This window comes from Sciurus vulgaris, assembly GCF_902686455.1.
Source record: "Sciurus vulgaris genome assembly, chromosome: 9".
Classification (NCBI taxonomy): domain Eukaryota; kingdom Metazoa; phylum Chordata; class Mammalia; order Rodentia; family Sciuridae; genus Sciurus; species Sciurus vulgaris.
Window position 1 is genome coordinate 76,580,233 of NC_136469.1, and position 22,876 is coordinate 76,603,108.

Sequence of the window (22,876 nt, forward strand, 5' to 3'; positions counted from 1 at the left end):
ATAGCTATTCTAACACTAAGATATTCTCTCCCATTTTTCCTATCTCTTCATATAAAACATAATAGAGAATGTTTCATTTTTTAACAGTTCATAATTTGCAAGGTGCTTTATAAGCCAACATCTCCTTTTATTTTCCCAATAAGCTTACTAGACTGATTTTGTTCTCCCCATTTTACAGATAGATAATTGAAGTATAGAGTGTTTAAGTATCTTACCTAAGATTTCACAGCTAGAAAGTGGCTAAAAATTCAGTCATTCTAAGTTCAAACCTGCTTCCCCAATGCCAAATATTCTATAGAAAAATTGTCAGAATGTCTTCATGCTGCTTATGGAGGACAAAAACAAAACTAGATTTACATTTAGTTTCTACTAATATGAGAAAGATAAACTGAATATTGATATTTAGCAAAGGTCTGTGGGAGCCAGAATCTAAAAGGGGGCTCCCATATGCATGCATATACATATACCCCCACACACCAAGAAAGGGGAAGCAAATGGTTGACTCTTTGGTGTCAAACTAATAATTAAATCTATATATTGTGTCCTGGGGAGGCAGGGGTTGGGGAACAAACGTCCTACCTAACAAACGTTTATGGACAATTTCTGGGAATTCACTGAGATCCCTTAGCTCCTCTGTAGACAGCTGTAGGTAGAATCCCTATTGCACAGGAACTTTTTAGTTCTTATGGACATCCGACTCTATTTTACCAATAAATTAAATCAGCATTTTCTAGTTCTCTTCTATTAGCTAATCGACAGCATTAAATTGTTATTTCTTCAATGCAACCTTCTCCTTCATTGACTTGCATGTTCTTCCTCAGTCTCCTTTGCTGGCTCTTCAGTCTGCCCGATCTCTGGGTGTTGGAGTTTCTTTAGGCTCAGCCTCAACTCTTGTACTTTAGTCACTCCCTGGATGACATCATCAGTGCTTGTGATTCTAATCATCAGTATAAGTGGATGACTCCCAAATTTCCAGTAAATATATTTTCAGCCCAGATCATTTTTGTGCATTCCAATTGTTTAATCAATATCCACTTAGAGGTCTCAAAGCCATATCAATCTGTATCTGCTCAAAAGTCAACTCGTGTGTTGTCCCTACAATTTAGTTCCTCATTTCTATTCTGTCTTAGTGTCTGGCATCCAGTTCCTTCCAGTTTCAGGCCAGAAACTTTGAGGTCATACATGAAACAACTAACTGTTCACCAGAGCCTTCAATCTAATCCATCAACAAATTCTGCCAGATTTACCTCCCAAACTTGCACTATTGTCATTGTCCTTGCCCAAGTTTACATGATGACTCCCAGGTGCAAGAACTTCAAACTGATTTCCTCATATTCATTCTTGATTCATGTGTGACAAAGGAGAGCTTTTAAATGCAGTTAATTCTTCCAGTCTCCTATGTAAGACACTTAAAACTTCTACTAGTATCTTTAAGATTAAAAACAGTACCTTTTGTATGATCTTAAATGTGCGGTGTACAATCAGCCTTACTGACAACATATCTTACCCCTTACTATATGCTTCCTAGTCACGTTGGCTCCCTTTCTGATATTGCCATATGTCTTCCTTTTTTTAGGTCCTCTGCACAGATGTTTGACCTCTTCTTGCCTGGAATGCTCTTATCTTTCCCTTCCTGCAGATCTCTTCTAGTTAGCATCTATTCAACCTTCAGTGCACACTTCAAATAAATGTTAATCTTTCTGAAAAACCATCCCTGAATCTCCAATTAAATTAGTTTTCCTTTACCCCTTGACCCTCTGTCTTGTTCTTTCCTGGTATTCACCATTATTTATAACTGTATGTTTATGTAAATGTTTAATGATGTTCTTTTTTCTCTACTAATATGAAAGCACCATGAGCATAGAGATGATATTTTCTTTACATTGAGGAATGGTTAACACACAGAAAATGCATAACTTCATACATGTAAAGTTAAAGATGCTTTGAAAAATTAACATCTGTGGCACATACCAATCAGGTTACAGAATATTTTCATCAACCCAGCGAGTTTCCCCACACACCCTATTACTGAACCCCCAAACTTACAGAGTCAATCTTCATTCTGATTTCAATCACAGTAGATGAGTTTTGCCTGTTCTTGGACTTAGTATAAATAAAATCATACAGATGTGTTATTTTGTGATGTAACTTTTTAAATTCATCAGATATCTGTGAATTTCATTCATAATGTATATATCAGTAATTTGTTCTTTCAACTCTTAAATCCATTATATAGATCTATCACAATTTGTTTATTCCACCTTCTATCAATATATATTCATTTTCAGTTCTTAACTATTATAGCTAAAGCAGTACTATAAACACTGTCCACATTTTTAGTGGACATAATATTTTATTTCTAATGGATAAATACTTTGGAATGAACTTTCCAGTACATTGTGTACATTGTGTACATTGTTCACACAGTTTTCAATGGGTTTACACTGTTTTATACTCTCGCCAGTGATGTATAAGTTTCTTTTGCCCATATATATCTACTATTGTCAGTTTTTAAATTTTAGCCATTTTGGAAATTGTATCCCATCACAGTTTCAAATTGCCTTTTCCTGATAATTCGTGACCTTAAGTAATGTTCAATGTGCTTATCAGCCATTTCTGTATCGTCATTTGTGAGGTATCCATTTGTGTTCTTTCCCCACTTTTCCTGGTTTGCTTGTTCTTTCAAAATTCCAGATGCTAATTCCTATGGAAGATAAATATCTTACAAATATTTTCTCTCAGATGACAAGTTGCTTATTTATTTTTTTAAAAGTATCTTTTGAAACAGACATTTTGAATTCTGATAAAAGTCTAATTTATCTTGTTTTTATGATTAGTGTTTTTATATATTATCTAAAATATCTTTGTCTCACCCAATGTCATGAATATATTTGCTGTGCTCTTCTAAAAGCTTTAGGACTTTACCTTCTTTGTTAAGATCCATGATCCATCCCAAATTAGATTCACATATAATGTGAGGTATGACTTATTTTTCCTCATAAATTATCTGTATTTTCCAGCACCACTGATTGAATAATTTCATTTTTTCTATTAAATTTCTTTAGTGCTTTTATTAAATATTAATTTGTCAGACAAGTATGGAACTATTTTTAGAGTCTCCATTCCTGTCAATTAATATATGTCTATACTTACACCATTATCATACCGTCTTCCTGCTTTAATCTTACAGTAATAATAAAATTAGAGAGAGTAAATTTTCCAACTTTGCCTTTCCTCTTTAAGATTAGTTTGGCTATTCTAAATCCTTGTATCCTTGAGTTCCAAATTTGACTAGCCACCTTTTTCAAAAAGATCTGTTGGAATTTAGATGGGAATTGAGTTGAGTCTATAGCTGATGTTGTTGGAAATTGATATCTAATAATAAATTAGTCTTTCAGTTTGTGAATGTGATATTTCTGTTTACTTAGGACTTTCAAAATTCTTCCAGCAAACTTTTCGTAATTCTTATTATAGTGATCTTGTGCATCTTCTGTAAAATTTAACACATAATAGTTTATTCTTGGATGAGACTGTAAATGATATTGTTTTTAATGTCATGTTTAAAATATGAATTAGTATATAAAAATATAATCATTTTATATTTGACCTTCTATCCTATAAACTTGCTAAATTAATTTATTAATTCTAATTGTTTTTGGAGATCCCTTAGTGTTTTCTACACACACAATTTTATCATCTTAAGAACAAAGAGTTCTATTTATTTTTTCTGATCCTTATGCTTTTGTTTCTTGTCTCATTGTATTAAGACCTCCAACACAATTTTCAATGGAAATGATGAAAGCAAAATTCTTTCTTTGTTACTGATCTAAAAAGAAAAGCATTCAATATCTCATCATTATGTATAACATTAGCTATAGGGTTTTTCGTTTCTTAGATTATTTTTTTTAATTAAGAAAATCCCCTTCTAATTCTAGATTGTGGAGAATTTTATCATGGATGAGTAGTGACTTTTACCAAAGGGGCTTTTTTTCCCATAAATGTTATAACATCAATTTAAACTACACTGTGAGAGGTTTAAAAAAGTGTTTTAATTCCTAGAGGAGAAAACAATACAAGAAAATATAAAATAGAATGATAAAAGCATTTCATTGGTCCAAAGAAGAAAAGAGAAAGACAAATGGAAGGGACAAATAGAAAACAAATAGCAAGATGGTAAATTTAAATACAGTCATGTAAAAATAAAAAAAGTTAAATTTAAAGCCTGTTATCTTTCATATGTTAATTCATTTTAATTTTGCTTTAAAGAGTTTATTCTTATTTAAAGAAATTTTAACTCTTAGGAAAACTGTTTATAATATTTAATGACATACCATTCCTAACATTCTTTATTCTCTCCAGTAGATCCAAATTTCTTTTTGGTTGTGTTCTTTGGCCTAGACTTCATTTGGTTTTTCTTATAGTTTTGGTCTGCTGGGGTTGAATTCTGACTTTTGCTTATCTGAAATACTTTTGCTTCCTCCCTTTATTTTTGAAGGATATTTTCACTCAACACAGTTTCAGGTCTACAGATTTTTTTTTTTTCTTTTGCCTTCTAAAATATGCTGCTTCACTATTTCCTCACTTGCACTGTTTCTCAGGAGAAGCAAGACATCACTTGGGTAGCTACTACTCTCCATGTAACATATCTTCTTTTCAGCTGCTTATAAGATTTTTCTCTTTATCTTTCATTTTTCATAATTTGATATGTATGTCTCAGTGTGAGTTTCTTTATTTATCCTGCCTGGAGTTTATTGAGTTATTGGATCTATGCATTATTGCTTTCATCTCATTTGAAAACTGTTCAGTTATTTCTTCAAGTAAGTCTTTTGCTCCATTTTTTCTTTCCTTTCTTTTTGGGGATCCCTAGTTTATAATATCCATGAAGACTTCTTCTCTTTTCTTTTTTTCTCCATTATAGTTAGATTCTTTTTGTTAATGTATCCTGAAATCCATTAAAGATGTTTTTCCTCTCCCATCCAATTCAATGTCAATTTGATCTTTAAAATCTTGGTTTCTGATATATTATTTTTCACTTTTAACTTTTCCATTTGTTTTTTCAGTGTTTGCATTTCTCTCCTGAAATATCCCATGTTCTCATTATTATATATTCTCACTAAACACTAATATTTACATAAGAGTTGTTTGAAGGTCTTTTCTGTTAATTAAAATAACTGAGCCATCTGTGGGTCTTCCTCTATTGACCATATTTGCTTTCTCACATATAAAAACTCATACATAGTTTTTGGACTACAGAACATCTAAAAACTCACATGAAGAATATAGAACACTGGAGACTCAGATGTAATTATTTTATTTTGTGTGTTTTATAGAGATACTTTTTAAAGATAGTCATTTTTTCTATGACTAGAATAAAGTTGATCTGAGCCTGGATTCCAGCTTATGTTAGGTCAAGTTCATCTATGAGAGGCACAACTTCCAACCTCCATAGAAAATTAACTATTAGATCTTGTCAATTTTTGAGCTGGGATGAAGTTGAACTCTCGTTGCCAATACTGCTCCAGGTCTCCTTTGATTTGGCTTAAGCAAAACCTTAGAATTCACAATGAATATTGTTCAGCCTCAAAGAAGAATGAAATTATGGCAGGTAAATGGATGGAGCTGGAGAGTATCATGCTAAGTGAAGTAAGCCAGTCCCAAAAAACCAAAGGCTGAATGTTTTCTCTGATATGCTGAAGCTAATTCACAATAAGGTGGGTTTGCTAGAGAAGAATAGAGGTACTTTGGATTTGGCAAAGGGGAGGGAACAGGGGTGGGGGGGTAATGGGGGTAGGAAGGATAGGAGAATGAACAGAGCATTATTATCCTATATGCATATATGACTACATGCCCGGTGTGATTCTACATCATGCACCACCAGAAGAAAGAGAAGTTACACTCTATTTCTGTATGATGTGTCAAAGTGCATTCTACTGTCATGTATAACTAATTAGAACAAATTAAAAAATTGAAAAAAATACTAATAAGCTAGCAAGCCACAAAAAGACTTAGAGGAAACTTAAATGCATATTGCTTAGTGAATGAAACCAGTCTGAAAGGCTACATATTATGTGTTTCTAACTATATAACATTCTAGAGAAAAGTAAAATTATAGAGACTAAAAATATCTGTGTTTGCTAGATGTTGTGGGAAAGTAGGGGAATGAATAAGAGGAGCACAGGGATTTTGGAGGGCAGTGATTCTATTCTGAGTGATAGTCCAATGGTGGATGTATGGCATTATGCATTTGTCAAAACACATAAAATTGTATAACACAAAGAGTAAAGGAACCCTAATAAACTATGGACTTCAATTAAAACAAAATGAAACAAAACAAAACCTTAGAATTCAATCTCCATGAAGGTGCAGAAGTCTGCAGTTTCTCCCTGAATTCTTGATCTGTCTGTGTATTTCACTATTACCATGAAGGTGAAGGTCTTCTGCTCTATGTTCTGACTGGTACTAGAACCCCCCAAATCGTGTATTTTATGCTCATCATTAAATTTCTAGTAATGGAAACACAGAAATCTCTCTAAAATACCTACAGACATAAATTTTAAAATGGAATAAGTAAAATATGATATTTATAACATATATGATAAAATAATAGTAACTAGGGGCCAAAATAACTTAAATGATGTCTTAAACAAAGATCATTATCCTTGAAAAATTATATGATGCTTATTGAATATGCATGATATGGCATTATTCCTAGATCAGAAAAGTAGGTAGTTGCAGAGTTAAAAATCTAGGTCTTGAAAAACATGGCAAGTATCCTGATGATCATCCTAAGAAATAAAAACACACAAGGGAAATACTCCTTATGGAGGATTTACCTGCCCAAAGGCGCAAAGCTCTTCTCTAACACAACCTTTGCCAACAGAACACAACTGAGCTACCTACAGCTGGATTGATGGTTTTCCATATTTTTCTTAAGCCCCAGATCCTCTATGTGTACCCCTTTATTTTGGAAACATAAAAACTTTTAGGACTTGACCTAAAGTTTGAGAGAAGGCTGTGTTTGCAAGTGAAGACAAAGAGATCCTTGTGGAAGGAAGGTATGTCAAGTCTGGGAATCGAGCAAAGGTTGACATCTTGTTATACACATAGGAAGTTAACCTTTGGTAGGAAGCCATGGAATTATACTCCTTATCCAAAACTAAACCACACATGGATTAAAATAACAAAAGAAATTTGGTATTTCCATTACATATTATGCCATTTTTTTTCAGTTGAGGATAAGTAAATTTAAAATACTTGTTAGCAAGAAAGGTAGAGAGCATGGATACCATCATGCCATTGAAGTACTATTCAAGTGCTCATTTGTCTCCCATGTACAGGTTGCACCATATGTCCTAACTCTAAGAAGGCAAAGTATGAGTAACTTTGAGCCAGCAAGGGGTCAAGTAGTCTATATTAGGTCCATTTTCCTTGGATGCCAATGATATTACTCTAATACTAAAATGCTGATAGTGATAGCATTGTGTTGGAGTTGATGTTTCTATGCTGACACTGGCATCAGTTTGTTGGCTTCAAGCCTGTTGGCTTAGATTCTCCACAGACAATCATTATTGCATTTAAAGGATTTATTCAATGCCTGCTTCAGTTACTTCTATGCTGGACCTGCTTTTTAAGATCTGACAATATGTGATGAACAATAATGGCAGCCAAAGATCCAGATAGTGAAACAGATGTTCAATAAGTATATATGTGTGTGGAGAGGAAAATATACTTTAAAGAGGTGATTGAATAGGAAACTGTGGATGGAATCAGGTCAAAAGAAATTTTCTACTATTCCAATCATCCCTGAAAATTTCCCCTGAATTAGGAAGAAGCTCTAAAGGAAGAAATGGTAGTATACAAAGCACATGATGATTCCCATGCAGTGTACATGTTCAAATGATATAAAAGGGAGATTATTTGATCTAAAGAGAATAGGGAACATAATTCCTTCCTCTTTTTTTTAGAGTTCACTGAAATGTGGGTTGCTGACCACATTTTGATATCCAAATGCAACCTGAGCATGCAAACAAAGGTGACTGGAATTGAACCTTTATTTTAAAATGAACCAGAAGTGATGATGTGTCAAGAGATCTTGTGGCCAAACCCAGTAGGAAGGAATACTGGCCATAGGAAGACACTGTAAAACTTCATGGTGAACAGAGGATGGATCCAGGGAAGGGTAAAGACTTTGTACCATTAAGGGAATGAATGTATTGTGCTCAGTCCTCATGGACACACTTATTCATGTCCTTTCCACATGCTGAATCTGCTCACTCTTATCCCAGAACCAACAAATGCCTTTCAAGTAATGGCCTTAAACTCAAAGTCCTAACACAAAGTCCTAGGGATGATGGGAGGACCCTCTGGCAGCTCACAACACATTTAGGAAGATGTACAACACCCATCACAATCTGCCTCAATCTCCCTTCCCACCAGCAATCCCTACACACATTTAGTCATCTCCCCTAGGCCAAGATCTGGTCTTCCTTTATTACAGGTCATCCCACAACCTGACATGTTCTTTGCATAGGCATAATATGCTTCATGCAAGTACTTCCTTCTGCCTTTACTCTCCTAGGGAAACAAGAGTTCATTTCTACCTCTAGACTGAAATAAATAAAATGGATTCACATTTTTATCCTCACACCTAGCACAGGGCCTGACACAAAGTAAATGTTCAATATGCCAAAGGATTCCATTATCACAGTAGAAATGTCTTTAAAGGATTTAACTGAGGGAAATTTCATAGCTATTCCTTCCTTGGTCAAACCCAGGTCCACCTGGAAATGGAAATCTGACCTAGATGTTACTCAGTAAGCCGTGGCATTCAATTCAATTCATCAAAATTAGTGAAACTAAATATAAGTACTTCTTTTGCTGAAATTTAATATATATTATACATCATCTTTTTTATATATTTCTCATATATATACACACACACAAACACAGACATACATATTTTCTGTTTGTTGTCTATTATCTAAAAGGACTGAGAATCAGATTTATTAAAGTCCCACTCTTTTCGTTTGGGCTTCAGTGTTCTAGTTTGGAGGAATAAATGGGGAAACAGGTTGAAACACAGTTATAACATGACAGAGGAAGAAAGGCAACAAAAGAATGTGTAGGAGATGATTAAGTGCTTCTGAATTTACACAGTGAAATATGGACAGTTTAAATGTCTTCGCTATTTGCTTCTTTTCAAACTGCAAGCAATTTCAAACACCCCATGCTGCTCCAAGATTAATTGAGTTCTGCATGCTTTTAGCTTGCTATGAGTACCAGGGAGAAAGGATCTCCACAGAACCTGTATTTGCTAGAGCAAAGAGAATATCTCATTAATGTATGATTAATAGCCATTTGTGGAATGATTAATTAGTCATTTTGACAATAAACTGAGCTTATGTACATGCCTTTGCTGGACTCCAAGTTTCAGATGTAGAAGAAAATGAAAGAAAGGTCTTACTTTTCTTTTGCTTCCTCTGCACCAAGACTGTGGAAAAATCCAAAGGCCTTTGCATATTCTGGTCTTGTCTGATTTCATCTGGTTTGTCTTTAAGAACAACGGCCCTGAAATGGAAGCTCTCCAGCATGATTGATGACTTCTCTTTCTATCTGCAAGTTGGAAATTCAGAAAAGGATTTTTTCCCTGTAGGTCTTACTGCTTATTGGTACAAGAGTTATTTCCACTTTGCCGCAGAATTGATTTGCAACATTGGTGTATGAGTTTGTATATTTTTCTCACTGGCCCGTCACAAAGCATAAGTCAGCAAGCCTTCTGCAGTATGATGGATTATGTAGCCAGGAGCCTCCTAGTAATGTTTCCATTAAAAGGATGAGCATATTGTCATTAACTTTTGGGGACTGGAATCATCCAAATTCTGTACCTTGACATTTTGCAAACTATATTATTTAGTAGTACTGATTTTCCCCACATCCAATACTATCCATTGGACAAGAGGAAAATTCCTACATCCCCTATTGCTCACTCTATAAAATAAATACATTAAGGGAACACTAAAAGATTAATAGCAATTGTTCTAAGCTTGCATTCTGGTTCTTTCCAAATAAAACCATTTACTTAATTCAAAAGAGGAAAACAACAGAAAAAGAAAGAATACTTGCTTGCTTTAGCTGTTACAAAGAACCATTCATATCAAGAGATATTAAAGCATCTTAAGAACTTAACTGACCAAAATGAAAAGAGAAGAAAAATCAAAATTGAACCTCCTGATTTCCAGTTTATTGCTGAAAACCGCTCACACTTAGAGACATATTGATGCTCACTTCCCCCCTTCTTGTTCCTCTGCTCCATCTCTACATAGGTTGGTGTCGGGCATGTATGTGAGGAGGATGAACTTAAAAAGGCCTTTTGGGAGCAACTTAGAGTAAAACTAAATAAATAAACAATGTAATGAAGTAGATAAATGTGAGGTGTTGGGAGAAATATCACCATGGTTAAAAATCAACAAATGGTTTTAGAATACAACAGAGTTGGATTTGAACCTTGGATTTGCTGGTTGCTATTTGCATCTCATGGGCAAGTAACAATATTGTTAAGTCTTTATTTATATACTAGATATACTATTATCAAACTCACAGATTGCTGTGAGTTTAGTAGTAGTATAGCTATAAGGTTTAAATTAAATGTCTGTGTGTAAATGCTACCAGACAAATTACAAGCCTCCTTAAATAGATGTTAGATGTTGAGTTCTGTGTGCATGCTTGTGTTGTATGTGTGTGTGTGTGTGTGTGTGTGTGTGTGTGTGCGCATGTGTGTGTGGTGTATGCAACATTTTCAGTACTATTATTTTCCATAATTCAGAGATGCAACATGCCTATCCAGAACAGCTTCTTGCACATGATGTTAAATGCAAAGGCCCAAAGGCTCTGGGACTGCCACACAGGTCTCCAAAAAGAGCTTTAGAGTTTCTGAACAACAAAGGCCTACACTGATGAATGATGCAAAAAAGATCTACTATTCAGAACATCCTATTACATAGACCTAACTTTAGTTAACACCTTCTTGGAAAATACTCAGACTGAGAACAACTCTACTTTTTAGTACTCAGCAGGTCATCTATTTCCTTTTTCCAGGCTAACAGTTAATACACACAAAAGCACACTTTGCATCACCAGCAAAGCTGGCTACACGTGGCTACATTACCATTTTCCAAAATCATATGACTCCAGAAGGGAAATGAGAGACTGCTGGAGTGGAGAGCTTGAAAAATAAAGCTAATACCTTTTCTCGTTCTTTAAAGACATAATTTCTTTTCACATTTAACATCTCTAAAATTAAAGATGTCTTATAATCAATGGTGCATCTTAATTTAATTGGCAGTATTTTTATTTCTTAATGGAATATAAAATATTAGTTTGACTTATAATTAATAAAGTTTTAGATTTGTTGAAATATGTTCAGTGACAAGCATGTCTCAAGAGCAGCTATAGTCACAAAATTATCTGATGCCTTATTAGGACCTTTGGGGGGCACCCTCTGAGGGCACCCCCATCACCACAGGACCATGAAGTCCATGTTTGACCAAATGCAAACAACCTGCTATGTTTTTAGCCAATATTTAAAGGTAATAAATTTGTTATAGATTTTGGTGGCAAAATATACCTCTATTTAATTACCATTCGATTGGGAAAAGTATAAGATAAAGTAGCAACATTTCTGAAGATGAAATAATAATTTCTATGTAAATCCCCAAGGAGTATGTATTGTTAAACATATAATGATATCCCCATTTTTTGAGATCAGTAAACTTAATAGGAATTAATAGACTGCTTCAATGTCACTTGACAACTTCCATTACCAAATTCACCATAAAACTAAATTACACAGCTCCAAGTGAATTCAATCAATATCATTTCCACGTCACACTGTTATTTTATGTAATTTCAAACTAGCAATAAATATCCTTTGATTTTTTGATTTGCTCTAAGTGTTTGAATTCAAGTGAAATATTGCAAGTTAAGCAAATAGTTGATAATCTTCCATTTTGTTCTTAAGATTTCTTAAGGCTTTGATTTCAGTCCTCCTTGGCTTTTATTTTAAATTTAAGAAATTATTAATTAAATTCTTGCTTTTTTCAGCCAATGCAAATAATATAAAGACAGGATCGCATGGATTATTTCCAAATGAACAAGAAAATGAGCTTTATCTTTCTCACTAATGATTCCTGCTTTAATATGAGGAAGAATTTTGTAGCAGTAAAGATTTTATAATAATGAAAGAAGTTACTGAGAAAAGTGTTGAATTATCCTCTTTGAAATAGAATTTATCCCTATATGCAGGGGTAAAAAATGGGTACTAAATCTCCAGCTAAATCATTATTGTATCTTAATTCAATGAGAGATGAATATGCATTTATCAAAATCTCTTGAAAGTGGGACTCTCAGAAAACAAAATTTGTCCTCTCTTAATCATGTAACTTAAGTTAGAATTAGGAAATAAAATGGATTCCACATCAATACTGTATTGCATTCCCTTTTAAAAATGTATTAAGAGGGAGTTCGATGCATTAACTAAGACACTATATTATCTATTATAGAGAATACCAGTACACTACTAACATACACTATGTAACATATTAAATAGGGAGAAAACAGATTCCGTTGCTAGGCTCAAAAGAAAGGATAAAGCACAATAAGTCAATTCCAGCCTCACCTCATATTTAAAAGACTTTCCTTAATTATAATAGAGGTAGCATGATGAATGGCAGGAAATTGAACTCCATTAATAGCACAATTGTATAATTGTCTGAAACCAAGCCTAAATTCAGGGAAATAAGAATTACAGATTAAAACCCAGAATAGCGAAAGCAATCCTTAGCAGGAAGAATGAAACAGGGGGTATCGCAATACCAGAACTTCAACTATACTACAAAGCAATAGTAACAAAAACAGCATGGTATTGGCACCAAAATAGACAGGTAGATCAATGGTACAGAATAGAGGACACGGACACAAACCCAAATAAATACAATTTTCTCATACTAGACAAATCCATCTCAACCCAATTAGAATGGCGATTATCAAGAATACAAGCAACAATAGGTGTTGGAGAGGATGTGGGGAAAAAGGTACACTCGTACATTGCTGGTGGGGCTGCAAATTAGTGCAGCCACTCTGGAAAGCAGTGTGGAGATTCCTTAGAAAACTTGGAATGGACCTACCATTTGACCCAGCTATCCCACTCCTCGGCCTATACCCAAAGGACTTAAAATCAGCATACTACAGAAATACAGCCACATCAATGTTCATAGCGGCTCAATTCACAATAGCCAGACTATGGAACCAACCTAGATGCCCTTCAATTGATGAATGGATAAAGAAACCGTGGTATATATACAATGGAATATTACTCAGCTATAAAGAATAATAAAATTATGGCATTTGCAGGCAAATGGATGAAATTGGAGAATATCATGTTAAGTGAGATAAGCCAATCTCAAAAATCCAAAAGAGGAATGATTTCACTGATAAGCAGATGATGACACTTAGTGGGGGGTGGGAGTGGGACAAGAATGGAGGAAGGAGGGACTGTATAGAGAGAAAAGAGAGGTGGGAGGGATGGGGGGGAAGGAAAAAATAATGGAATGAATCAAACATCATTACTCTATGTAAATTTATGAATATGCAAATGGTATGCTGTTACTCCATGTACAAACAGAAACAATATGTATCCCATTTGTTTACAATAAAAAAATAAATTTAAAAAAAGGCATAAAAAAATAATCAGTCAGACAAATGGTCAGAAGACTTTTCCCTACGTTTTCATAGTCTCGTATCAGGTTTCATGTTTCAGTTGTAAATTCACCTTAAGTAGATTTTTGTATATGATATAAGGGTCCAATTTGATTCTTATGCATGGGGTTATCAGTTTTGCGAACACCATGTCTTGATAAAAGAATTTTTTTTCTTTGTCTTAAAGTATACTATCTTTGGTAAATTCTACAAATATTTATTGAGTGCCAACTTTATGAAATATGCTGTACTAATAAAAACCTACAAATTAAAAAAAAAAGAATTACAGATTAATTTGTAATTTCGAAAAATATATACAGAGCACTTGAGTTCTGTTAATTACTCTATGGATTACAACTAAAGTATTTAAAATCACTAGAGTGGCAGTTACAAAATTTGCTAGGCTATTTTTCTTCAGTGAGTTATACTTCTGGTGTGTGTGTGTGTGTGTGTGTGTGTGCACGCACGCGCATGTGTCCAGCTACATTAAACTATGGAGATAACAAATCTTTTCCACAACTTAAAACCCACTTAAATCACTCATCCATCCTTTAGGAATAAGTGACAATAGTGGAAATAGTTCAATCATGACTTTTTGATGTCTGTTTTATGTTAATATTCTTCTCTTGGTTCAATTTGTCTTTTGTATGAATTTTATCCAAATTAGTTCATTGTAACCTTTTTAGGTTTATGTCTGTCTTCGAAATTTTAATAAAATCTAAGGACATGTTTCTTCAAATATCTGCATGAACTCAAATAGACTAAATTACCACCAAACACTGTGGATTTGTAGCATTTAAAATAATCAGATAGGCAAATGTATAGTCATTCAACATTTGCCAGATGAGAATGTAAGCTCATTGCAGTTCTTTTGCTTTAAGAGAAGCTAAAGTTAAGATCTATGTGTGAAATCTTCAGATTTTTTTTAATACTGGTAACTAATTTTTTAAAAAACAGGATACAGAAGCATTTGAGAACTCAGCATGGATAGAGAACCTTCAGGTGTATTGAATTCCTGCCAAAGGATGCCATCCTAAGACCCCCTCGTCAAAGTAATAGAATTGCTGCAATCATTCCTAGAACAGCCACTCACAACTGCCTTAGGAAGGAAGAACTTTCAGCAACAAGTTTCAATTTGGTAACACAAGGGGGATACTTAGAAACTCTTCTAATCATAATTGAATTCTCCCATAATCTCAAATACACAATCCAAAGTTTCTGACATGGTGTTTTGACAGTTTCCTCATCCTATCTTAAATATCTTCCAAGTTCCCAGGGTATGTGTTCAATACACATTTATTTAGGGCCTGTTGAGTTCCAGGCACTGTGTTGAGTATAGGAGTTATGATGACCAGAGACACATTACGTTCCTTTTAGGCAACCACAGTTCAGGCGGGTTAGAGATGCACAAGGAATTCATTGTATGATGTAAGTGGTATTGTAATAGATTATAATATATCAAGGCACAATTGAAATAGGCAAGAAAGAAAGGGTAAGTCTCCATGAGGATCAATAAGTGATTTCACAAGAGAGCAAATCCTTGGGAAGAAATCACCAAGCAGGGAAAGAGAGGAAGAATGTTTTAGACAGGGAGAAAATGTGCAACGGCAAAGAACAGGGAAAGCACATACCACAACATAGCACTTTGGAAAGCAGCTGGGAGCTTTTTCTGGCCAGAGTGAAGATGTAGGATTGCAGCTAGAAAGGGTAGAATTTAGCTAAGACTCTGCTGCCAACTCTCTGTAGGAGCTGGATTTTTCTTATTCACAACAAATATGAGTAGGGAGGGAATGACTTCAAAATATTCCCAGATAACTGTGTCCCATTTCTTCCTGGCAGGCAGGCACACTGAGTCCTATTGTGGGCTGCCCCCTCAGGGCTGCACATTCATTTACATAAAAATGTGCACCAGCAATCTAGCTCCACACAGCTCGGAAATTGTATTTCTGTGAGGTTACTTTCTAGCTGGTGGAACCAGCAGCAAGCTACATTTTCAGATGAAACAGAATTAAGGGAGGGAAAAGAAAGAAAAGTAAGAACAGATTTATTCGTAATATAAGTTGCAAGTTTATATTTACATTTTGCGTTGTAGGACTCAAGGATAGTAGATCTGTCAGTGAGAAAAGAAAGGAATAAATTAAGCTAGCCTACATGTGAGATGTTTGAAGTAAAACTGAAGAACTGGTCTTATATACAGAGAGACACAAGAACCTGAACTCTTTCACTCTGTCTGATTACTTCTGCAAGCACTTGCTAGTTTTATTTAGGGATCTCTCTAACTGGGAATGGAGTCTCTTATAATCCGTCAAGTACCAGCACTATATAAATGAAATAGCATTATAAAACAACAGACAGATATCTGCACCTATGCATATTAATGACGTGCTAACATTTCACTGTGGTTCAGAATTTATAACGAGTTTTTTTCTCTCTGCCAGGCACACAGTGGCACAGTATAAGAAATGTGTGAGCAATCACACTTTTAAAACAAATGCACTCCATTGATCAAATATGACCCTGAGGAACAGGGGAGAGGCGTCTTGAAAATATGATTTTTATTTTATAGCTTGCCCCTCCATGCAAGTTTTGGCTCCCTGCCGGCCACTGATGGAGAGCTATTTCATGTGACAAGGACCCTGGAGGTGATTGTAAGGGAGCCTGCTGTGTTCCTTCAGTTCCTTTTTTAAAAAATGAACACAGCATTTCAAAAGTCACCTCAGTTAAGAAGTCTTCTATGCTCCTAAGTTGTGTTGTAACAGAGATGAAGTCCCTGTTAGAGAAGCTGTGTTGCAGGATCCAGGGGAAGAGAGAGATCACTACAAGCCAAGCCCACTCCTTGAGTCCAAATCACAGCTGAAAACCTAAGGATTGTACCCTGGACTTCCTGCCAGGTCCTGCTTCTTTTGCTGCTTTTCCAAGAGCATGAATCTTCTCCATGATTTTACCTCTGTGCAAGGGAAATAACCATTTCAGAAACTTCAAAGTGCTCACGCTCTCTCTCTCTCAAAGTATCATAGTTATGCATAGTAGTTGGGTTCATCCCAACAAAATTGCAGGCATGGAATTTGATTCCAGTTCACACTGTCCCCTTGTCCCTCACCCCAACCCCATTCTCCTTCTTCTACTCTACTGATCTTCCTTTCACTCAAGTATTTATTTTTTATTGGTTATTTCTATTTATACATAAAGGTGAAATTCCCTGTGGTATATTAATATATGCACATAACATGATTTTTAAAGAATCTATTCTGCATTTCTTCTGCTTCCCAGTCTCTCCTCTCTCCTTCTTCTACACTATTGATCTTCCCTATATCTTTATGAAACCTGATCCTTCTCTCCTTCTTTGTTTTGACTCTAGCTTCCACATGAGAGAAAACATTTGACCCTTGATTTTCTGAGACTGGATTGTTTCACTTAGCCTCATATTCTCCATTTCCATTCATTTATCAGCAAATACCATAATTGACAAATTCTTCTTTATGCCTGAGCAAAACTCCATTGTGTATGTTATTGTTTAGATGTGAGATGTCCCCCCAAAGCTCGTATGTGAGACAGTGCAAGAAAGTTTAGAGGTGAAATCCCCTGATAGGGATTAATTGAGTAGTAACTGTAGGCATGTAGAGCTCTCTCTCTCTCTCTCTCTCTCTCTCTCTCTGTGTGTGTGTGTGTGTTTCTGGATGCTTCCCACTGCTTTCCTCTACCACAGCCTTTTGATGTGCTGCCTCACCTCAGGCCCCAAAGAATGGAGTCAGCCATGTATGAACTGAGAGACCTGTGGAACCATGAGCTCCCAAATAAACTTTTCCTCCTAAAATTGTTCTTGTCAGGTCTTTTGGTCATAACAAAAAAGCTGACTGGAATAGTGTATATATAACACAATTTCTTAATCCATCAATTGACAGGCATCTAGGTTGATTCCATAATTTAGCTATTGTGAATTGTGCTGCTATAAACATTGAAGTGACTATATTCCTTTTATATGCTGATTTTAGTTGTTCTGGAGAAATACCAGGAAGTGGCATAGCAGGGTCATCTGGTGGTTCCATTCCTAGTTTTTTGAAGACTCTCCATACTGCTTTCCAGAGTGGTTGTACTAGTCTGCAGTCCTGCCAATAATGGATGAGTGTACATTTTTCCCCACTTCCTCACTAGCATTTACTATTGTAAAAACTGCCAAACTTTATGATTGTTGCCTGCAAAATTGTATATGCTTACTATCAAGTCTGGAGTTCACAACTAACCTTATGCTATTAGAGAGAAACAGTAACCTCACTAAAAATGTGCTGGCATTTGTATTTTAAGAAAGATTGCATAGCTCTAAGGAAAAAAATGCATGGTGACATGAATATACATACAACTATATATTATAAAAAAGGAAACAAATATTAATGTGTATATTAATTGTATGGATGTTAATAGATATTCTTTTAGGTGTTTAATAGCCATTTGAATTTTCTGTGAACTGTCTATTCACATCATTGAGCCATTTTTCTATTGTGCTTTTATTTTTCTATTACTTTATAGGAGCCCTTCATTTATTAGGACCATTAGTCCTTTGTAACATGAATTGTGAATTTACCTACAGTTTGTTGTTGCTTTGACTTTGCACATGGTATATTTTGCCACACATAAGTTTTATGTAGTAAAACATATCAGTTGATTTTTATGGCATTGGAATTTTGAGTTACACTGAGAAATTTCTTCAATGGGTCTAAATTATGAAAAAATTCTTTAATTTCCTATAATACTTGTACTTTTATATTTTATAACGAATTACTTCATTCACTTAGTATTATGTGGTAGCAAATGGTGTGAGAATTATATCCATTTTTTTCGAATGTCAACACAAGTGGAGTCAAATATGTAAGGCAACTACTTCTCTTTTCATCACCATGTCATCATTTTTACATATTATTCCTGTACACATTTTCTATCTATTTGGGACTCTCCTTTTTTATTTCATTTGTTTATTTTGTTTCGTTGTCCTGTTTATTTCCACAACTTAGTTCTATATTCTTTTTCATCGAGACGTTATGATATTTTTAATATGATATGTTATTCTTCCTCAGTTTTCTTTATGAAAAGCTTTCCTAGAAATAGTTTTATTTTTCCACATTGATTTGTAGATCATTTTGTTCAGCATCCCTCTCTCCTCCCTCACTCCTGAAACAATTGTATTTTTGTTATTGGAAGTGTTTTAATTTGTAAAATAACAACTTTACAATCTGGTTGTCCAGAAATAAGGTATGCATTTTCATGTATTCAGATCTCTCTTGTGTCTTTTGAGAATGGTTTATGATTCCTTCAAGTCTTGAATGTTTCCTGTTAAGTTTATTCTAGATATTTTTATCTTTTTAGTGCTATATAAATTGGAGTCTTTCCTTTCATTACATCTGCTCACTGATTGTTCTGTGACTATTATTTTTTTGTTTTTGTTTTTAAGACTACCTTTAGCCAGGCATGGTGGCACATGCCTATAATCACAGTGGCTCGGGAGGCTGAGGCAGGAGGATCAAGAGAGTTCAAAGCCAGCCTCAGCAAAAGTGAGGTGCTAAGCAACTCATTGAGACCCTGTCTCTAAATATAATACAAAATAGGGCTGGTGATATGGCTCAGCGGTCGAGTGCCGCTGGTTCAATCTCTGGTACCTCCCCGCAAAAGACTACCTTTTTTAATATCTCTCCTGTAAAGGTCTATGTCATTTACAGAATGAAGTAACATGAGTGGAAATATCAAATCCTACTCTGAATGAGTACGCTTTAAACCTTCAAATCTCTGTGCCTTTCTTTCTGATTTCTTTCTTAATATGTAATAGTGATCTCTCCCTCCCCTCATCCCAGTCAGTGGAGATCAGAACTGGCTCTCCATGAAACAATGAGTGGTAGCATCCAGACTAAGGGGAAGAATCTCCCAAATCAGACATCAGCTGACTAACATGGTGCTTGACCTTGGAATGGGGAGTGAGGCAAGCACTCAGTTGACTGTGAAGCACTGCTCTAGAGAATTTGACTGGTGAGGGTTAAAAAGATATTTGATTTTCAATTTTTCCAAAGCCAATACAGTCATGCACCACATATGGACATTTTGGTTAATAATTGCATATACAACAGTAGCTCCATAAGACTGTAATGGAACTGAGAAATTCCCTTTGCCTAGCATTTTCATTGTACATTTTCTATGTTTAGATACACGAGTTTGTAATTGTGCTACAAGTGCTTACAGTATTTACCACAGTAACATGCTGAACATGTTCATCACCTTAGAGCAATAGCACTGTACCATGCTGTGCACCCTTGGTGTATTGTAGGCTATACCATCTAGGTTAGTAAAAGTGCAGTCAACAATGTTTGCAAAGTGATAAAATCACCTGATGACACATATCTCAGAATGTGTCACCATGAAATGACACATGACTACATTTAAGGAAGAATACTAGCCTCTTCTTCCCATTTTGCTCCTCTTCTGTTTCTAGTGTCTCTGCTTTTTTCACCCTTGCTCCTAACCTTCAACAGAGTGTAAAGCAGAAACTCGAATTCTGAAAGTAGCTGATACTTGCAGACTACTTACCTAGTGCTAAGCACAATTCCAAATGTTGTGTGACTATTAATTCATTTAGTTATCAAGTAACCCATTAAGGCTGGTGCTATTTATACACCCATATTTAGAAAACTGAAGAATGGAAAGATTAATTTCCTTGCCTAAACTCACAGAATATGTAATAAGGTACAGAGCTGCTATTGAAATGCAGACAGTTGGGCTCCAGAGTCTGCAATCTTAATATTATCACTTTGTTGTATTAAATATGAAGCAAACATTACAAATATCCATAATTAGTCCCATGAATATTCATTAAGGTACAAAGATAAATTTTTGACTTTAAAGACTTTAGAATCTAGTAGATAAGGTAGTTTCATACATAAATAAGTTTAAATATTAAATAACAAGTGCTGAGTAGTAGTGGTGTGAAGTTTCAGGAAAGAATAACTTTGTCTTAATGAGAAAAGTTTTCTTGGTATAGTCAGGACTTAAATTGGGGCCTAAAGAGTGGGTAAGATTCAAATCTTGAGATCTGGCATTGGAGGAGATTGAAGGGCAGTAACATTCATTCATAGCTGGCATTAGAATTGCCTGAGGATATTTTATGAATAGTTATGCTTGAATTAATACTGACTAAATCACCAGAGCCTTAGAGGGCCCTCATCATATCCTCTAATAATACTAAATATTGGTGAGAATGTGGCGTAGCTGGACTTCTCACACATTACTGGTGGGAATGCAAGCAGTACAGCTACTTGAAGGAACAATGTGGCAGGATCTAGAATGGCAGACACACATTTACCATGAGACCCAAAAATGAAAACACAAATCCATTCAGAGACTTATGTGCCAATATCCACGGGGACACCATCCAATGTAGCCAACTAACTGGAAACAGCTTAACTCACCATCAACCTGTCAAAAGATAAATTATGGTTTATCCATACTATCAAATTCTACTCAGCAATAAACAGGAACACAATATTAATATATGCAAAATATGAATGAATCTCAAAATCATGAATGCATGCTAAATAGGTAAAGTCAAACCTAGGTGACTGTACACTATGAATTCATTTATACGAAGTTCTGTAAAGCCCAAAGACTATAGTAATAGAAAGCGGATCAATGGTGACCTGAAGCCAGATATCAGGAGAGGGGATCAACTATAAAAGGGCATGAGGAAATTTTAAGGAGATGGAACTATGCTAAGCTGTTTCTGTGAATGGGGTTACTTGATTATATAAAGTTGACAAATTTCATCAAGCTGTATAGTTAAATGGTTGATTTTTTATCGTATATAAATTATACTTCAGTTAACTAATACCATAACACAGACCAAGTAAATCAGAAACTGAGAGGCCCGGATATCAGTATTTAAAAAAAAAAAAAAAACTTCCTCAGGAACTTCTATTAAGCAGACAGTGTGAAGAATTGCTGTTTTAAGGAAAAGAAACATTATGAGCAAATGCATATAAAAATACACAAACTTAGTTTATAAATAAATAAAAATATTTTTTAAAAGAGTAAAATTGGGCATGTTTAGGGAACAATGTGGCCAGAGCACAGGGTGAGGAGTGCTGCTTAGTCTGGAAGTGCAACTTGGGAGAGAGCATGGAAGGCCACACATTTTCACAGTGAAGAATGCTCCAGATCAACCATGAGAAAAGCCATTTTTTCCCTGAAAAACTATAGAGAAAATATCTTCAATGCTTATAAGGCAGTATTATTTGTTATTAATATTCATTAATAATGACATCAATTATTTATATTCATATATCTGCAAATGATATCCATCATTTATCATGTTTATTATCATTGATAATAAATATTCATTTGGATTAAACAATATCTACACTAAGCATTATAGATAGAGGGCTGATTATGTTTCTATGTGATCTTAAGCAAATTTTCTTAAAAAGTAATGAACTTGTATTTACCAATCTGTAAAATCAAGTGTAGGCTACAGGATTTCTCAGACTCCTCCCAGTGTTATGTTCATTTCTTCACATGCAAAGGAATTAAATCTAGGAAACCAAGTCGTATTAAAAATAACTGAACAGAGTGGGGTCTCAAGGGACTTGGATCTGTAAATAACTCAAGATACATAACAAATATTCTTTCCTCCTTTTTTGTTCAGGGTCCACATGGTGCCTACCAATGTATCTACTTCTATTTCTTATTCTACAGACTCATTTTTTTCTGCTAACTTACATTTTATGTACTACAAAATGGCAGTTTCAGCTCCATAGTCTACAGGACTTTTTAGTTTGGCTTCCCAAATTTAAGGAAGAATTTCATCATTGTTTCCCAATGTAAAGATGGCCATTGTTCCTTTGGCCATTAATTGTAAACACATCATCTCAGGCAACCTTCTGTGTCTGCTTACTGCAATTTCTTCTAAGCACAATTAAGGATTGATTAAGACACTTGAGAAATATCAAATTTTCCCAAATATTACATTTGTTTTTCCCAAATATTACATTTGTATTTCCTTTTTTAGAAAGGCATTATTCCTATATCTGAAAAGAAATAAAATATTTTGCACCAGACTGACTAGCTGTATTAATAAGTCTTCCTGATTTGT